Source organism: Pinus tabuliformis, chromosome 8 (assembly GCF_031772625.1).
Source record: "Pinus tabuliformis cultivar Carrire ecotype Pingquan chromosome 8, CPIR1, whole genome shotgun sequence".
In the NCBI taxonomy this organism is placed as follows: Eukaryota; Viridiplantae; Streptophyta; class Pinopsida; order Pinales; family Pinaceae; genus Pinus; species Pinus tabuliformis.
Genome location: NC_142294.1, coordinates 236,175,812 through 236,181,497, shown reverse-complemented (window position 1 = coordinate 236,181,497; position 5,686 = coordinate 236,175,812). Strand labels below are relative to the sequence as shown.

The window sequence follows — 5,686 nt, the reverse complement described above, 5'->3', positions numbered from 1 at the left end:
TGCATTTGGTGAACACACAACCATACATGTGTTATGAAGTTAACTAGCTTAGTCAAGAAATGGTTATGCCAACCAAACTGTATTGGAAGGCGGAAAAACATGTGTTGAGACACCTCAAAGGCACTACTCCCTTTATTCTTTAATACAAAGGAACAGAGGAGTGAAGCTGCAAGGCTTCATAGATGAAGATTGGGTGGGGATTTCATGAGATCATAAGAGCATTTGAGGAGGAATTTTCAGTGTTGGGTCAGTATTAGTTTCTTAGTATAGTAGGAGGTAGAGATCAATTGCACTTAGCTCAGCAAAAGTAGAGTACATGGTCGCTAGTCAATATGAGAAATATTATTCCCAGAGTTACATATACCCAATCTTGATATAACTTGTATCATATCTGCTCTGTTATTCATATTTGCAGAGTACCTCGTCGCTGCAGTCGAACTATCATCACCGTTGTGTTCCGTGTTCAAATCTCCGGGCCGTCTTTCAATCATGTCTGCCACACTCACAAAGCGCTGCCGGGAGCCGGAGGCTCTGCCGGACTCCTCTGACGTCCGGGAGTCCAAACGCTCTTTCAATGGCATCGGCGAAGAAACGGATCTGTCTCGGCATTTGCCACTGTTAGACGAAACCGTAGCAGAAAATCAAGAAGTCAATGAAGAATGCGCTTCCAGTTAGAATTATGTAGTTGGTGTGATGAGAAGCGTGGAGGAAGAGATCAGCGCGACGTTTTCAACTTTTTGTGCACCAATCTCGGGGGATAATTCGTCCTCCTACGATATTTATAGCATCCATGAGGGCGAAGCTCTAGTTTCGGACTCAGGTATTGATCTGTGTTACCTCCTCGACGCTTCAGATGACGAGCTCGGCATTCCGTCGTACCCCGTTCTGGACTCTAAGGATGAGGTCTGTGAACCTTCTGAGGAGACCTTCACCACCGAGGGTCTGTCCGAGACCCCCAATCTGAAATGGCAGGGTGAAAATTGGGATTTCGTAGACGAATTTCAAAATTATCAACAGTTACAGATGGGAAGATTGCAGTTACCATTGAGGCCATATCGATCATGAGGTGGGAAAACTCTCTGCAAATTCTCTGTTGCCCGTCATACTTTTCAACTCGCATATCTCTCCAGGATCACATGAGTGAATGAATGTTTGAGATGTGATCAGGGGCAGATTGCAGTTGTCGACGATCATAGGAAAACTCTCCGCAAATTCTCCGTTGCCCGTCATACTTTTCAACTCGCATATCTCTCCCCGACCAGAGTCTCAAACATTTATTTATTCGTTCCAGTAATAATAATGAGTGAATGAATGTTTGAGATGTGATCAGGGGCAGATTGCAGTTGTCGACGATCATAGGAAAACTCTCCGCAAATTCTCCGTTGCCCGTCATACTTTTCAACTCGCATATCTCTCCCCGACCAGAATCTCAAACATTTATTTATTCATTCCAGTAATAATAATGAGTGAATGAATGTTTGAGATGTGATCAGGGGCAGATTGCAGTTGTCGATCATGAGGCTTCAGATTATGAGAAAACAAAAATTCTCTGCAAGAGTTACCACCCATCCCACTTTTGCTTTCCAATCCCATGCACGTCCTGCCTTTCTTGCTTAGTGTAGTTGCAACACTCTTTTTATTGCAATATTTCATAGTTTCAGTTGATTCAGAATGCACAGTTAACTCAAGCTAACGCTCCTCTTCTTATTGCGATATTTCATAAATAGTTGCAGTTGTTGATTCAGCACCCCAGTTAACTCTCCCTCTGCTGCCTGCTACTTGGAGTATAATTTTAGTTAATTTGAGATAATGTCATGAATGCGCCATCAAGACTAAATGAACTCCAGTCGATAGCAATTCCAACTTATGCTGATGTGGAACTACGTGCTGTGGATGGAATTAAGCTTCTATTCGGAGCATGCTTTGAATTAATTTGGAGCATATTTTGAATGAATTAATTTCATGCATGCATATTCGAATTCCAACTGATACTTTCGAATTACTTCCATGCATGCATGCACCTCATGCTTTGGAATTAGTTCCATGCAACTCCCACTGTTCTTGATGTGTGTAGTTCGATGCCGTCCAACCAACCTAAAAGTATTTCGATAATAAAATACTAGTTTACACAAATATTAAAACAATTAATTTTTTTTATAAGCGAGGACAATTTGAATCTGTGTTGTAGGTTGAAAAGGGAATGTTATACAATATTAACTAAACTAAACTAAAATGTTGATGACCAAAGTTAATCTTAAATATATATTAATTAAAATACCTAAATTTAAAATGTATATATTAATCAAACAGAGAGACATGGCCTCACTCGATCCAGATTTGTTAGCCATTAGATACATACAAAAGAGAACTAAAAGTAGCTAGAAAAACTATTTAGCTTCATGTCTAGAGCCCACCAAGTACAAAACTCGTTAAAAAACAGAAGAAAACCTACTTGCTTCATCACATATTTCCTTCATTTTTGTCATTTAACTAATCACCATGATAACCTACTCGAAATTTTTATACAAACTTGTATAATGAGTCATTTAACTAATCACCATGATTATTAGGGATGGGGATTTCATTTGGGGAAAAATATTATATCACCACAATGGTTTTTAGTGGTCTTTAGTCTATCATAATTATTCCACAATCAAGTGAACATACCACCACTTTTTCTATGAATTTGTATAGAAAAATAGGACTCTCTAAAATAGTAGTTTCCTTCTTTTCCACCATATCACATCAAGAAAATATATTTTTTCCTCAAAGCTAATCCAATATTACCCCATAAAATGTTGATGAGAAGTCATAAATAGGATTTAGGGAGAACTATGGTTAGGGTAAATTTACATATGTCATATGATATTCGCTTGTTATTCTAATCCCATCCCCCTTTGGGCTACATATATTAAAATCCTCCCCTTTAAGTGTCAAACCACAACAAGATTAATAACCTTTCAGGTTTCTCCCAACCTTTGGCTTAAGTTAGTGTGGATATTCAAAGCCATAATCGTGCAATTAATGTTAGTATTGACATAAATTAATTCCTTATAAAATTCTTTCAAATATTTTTCCATTAATAATATGAGAAGTTGATATAATCGTTTTCAAAGATTCATATAAATATAATCATAAATGAGATGTTGCAATATGCACTATATTTATAAGTAGTGCTCATCAAGGGTGTTACGTCCTCCCTCACTATAATTGACATCAACCCCAACATTTCTCATAATTCTCTAAGATTTTTTTATTTCTTTTGTATTCATATTAAACACATACTATTCTGAATTTTCGAAAGAAGGAATATGTATAAGAATGATATTTATCAAATATAGTGTCCAATATGGTCTAGTTCCTTATCAATCAAGAATCATATGAAATGTCATAACATGAGAAAGGCTTGACCCTCTTCTAGTTGTGGTGGTCATCACCTCTATTAGGTTACAACATAGTCCTAAGTACAAGACCAAAAAGTCCAATGGAATATCAACATCTCCCAAAAAGGCTACAGTGTTGTTAGGACAGGCAGTAACTCCTCAAAGCAAAATTGATTCGTATATTCCATTCTTTCAGGTTGGTCTTAATTATATACATGAGGAAGAGATTATTCATTTCATCTCCCGATGACTGTTCATATTACTTATTATTTATTTACATTATATTCACCCAATCTTGATGATTAGGTGTCAGCATTCCCCCCCTTAATCTGAAGGGATGTTGGTGAGTCCAAGCATCATTCTGAATCGTTCAAGCTTTTTTCTTCCAAGTGCTTTGGTGAAGATGTCGACAATTTGCTCATTTCTGGAACAATGACGCAGATGGATTGTTTTGGCCTTAGCATGATGTCGAATCAAATGATATTTGGTATTGATGTGCTTCATTCAATCATGGAACTTTGGATTCTTGGCCAACTTTATCACAGAGATATTGTCAATCATGAGTGGAGTTGATTATACTTGTTTTACCTGCAAATCTTTAAGAATTTTCCTGAGCCACACAATTTCTTTTGTTGCTTCAGTTGCTAACACGTATTCTGCTTCTATTGTGGAATCTACTAGAACTGATTGTTTGCGTGATCCCCAGGAGACAGCTCTTGATCTAAGACTCATAGCATATCCTGAAGTAGATACCCCAGTTTCTTTGTCTCCATCAAAGTCTGAATCAGAGTATCCAATCAAGCTGAAGTCGTCCACCTATGTATACTTGATTCCAAAGTCTTGAGTTCCCTTCAAGTACCTTAGAACTCTTTTTGCAGCAGACCAATGTCCCTCACAAGGCTTTTGCATAAACCTAGAGAGGATTCCAACAACAAACAAAATGTTTGGTCTGGTAGTAGTTAGGTAGTTGAGACTTCCTACAAGCTGTCTATACTTTGTTGCATCCTCAAATTCTTTTCCTTCAATAGATGTCAGCTTTAAGTTTTGTTCCATTGGAGTAGTAAGAGGATTGCATTCTGTCATGCCAAACCTATTCAACGGATCTCCAATGTATTTCCTTTGAGAAAGAAATATGGACTTCGAATGTTGGGTTACTTCAATACCAAGATAGTAATGAACATAGCCCAAATCAGTCATTTCAAAACTTTTCCCCAATTCCTTCTTTATGGATGTAATGTAGCTTTCATTGTTCCCTATCATCAAAAGATCATCTACATATACCACAAGATATACAACTGTTTTTCCAACTTTCTTGACAAATAAAGTTACATCATCAAGATCATAATGTTTGAAATTGAGTTTCAGAAGATGCTTAGTTAGTTTTTCATACCAAGCTCGCAGTGCTTGTTTGAGGCCATACAAGGACTTCACAAGTTTGCATACTTTATGTTCATGTCATTTCATAGCAAATCCTTTAGGCTGGGACATAAAAACATTCTCTTTTAGATCTCCATTCAAGAAAGCAGTTTTTACATCCATTTGATGGACTTTCCAACCGTTTTGAGCTGCTAGGGAAAAGAGTGTCCAGATGGTAGCCCATTTTACTGTGGGGGGAAAAGTCTCCTCATAATAAACCCCTTCCTTCTCTGCAAAAACTTTTTCCACAAGCCTAGCTTTGTGCTTGTCAAGTGAGACATCAGCTTTATACTTGTTCTCGTAGACCCACTTGCAGCCAATTGGTTTGGTTCCTAATGGAGGATCAACTAGCTTCCAAGTGCCATTCTTTATGAGGGCATCATACTCCTTTTGCATCACTTCTTTCCATTCATCATGAGAAGTAGCTTCTTTGAAGGAAGTTGGTTCAAAATCTGTAGACAAGTTCAATTCACAATCTTAAGAAACATACATATCAACAGGTGAATTAGAGTCATCTACATCACCTCCATTTTGCCGGTTTGAATTTCTAGTTCATGTCTTTCTAACCTCATCAGGATGAACACTTTCAAGTGTCTTTGTCAGCCACTTTGGGGGACCTTTCTCAGATGGTCCAGGCTGCTCCGCTGATTGAGTTGAGACTGAATCAAGGTTGAGTCTCCCAATTCTGTCAATCACATCACTTAAAGCATCATCCGTTGTTGAAGTTTCATGCAGGGGAGAGTGTTCTTCAGAAGAAGATTCCACATGTTGATCTAGTATAGGAATCCCCCCTTCAAGATGTGGAATCTGATTATCAAATTCTTGAAATGATTTTGCTTTTGCGAATCTATCCAAGCAATCAAGTTGCCGCTCAACAACATTGTCAG

The 5,686-nt window shown here is 37.9% G+C and overlaps 1 pseudogene; it reads left to right on the top strand.

Annotated features, from left to right (window-relative positions):
* The first annotated feature begins 489 nt into the window (after positions 1 to 489).
* Positions 490 to 1,065, top strand: LOC149235007 (uncharacterized; annotated as a pseudogene).
* Positions 1,066 to 5,686: the final 4,621 nt, after the last annotated feature.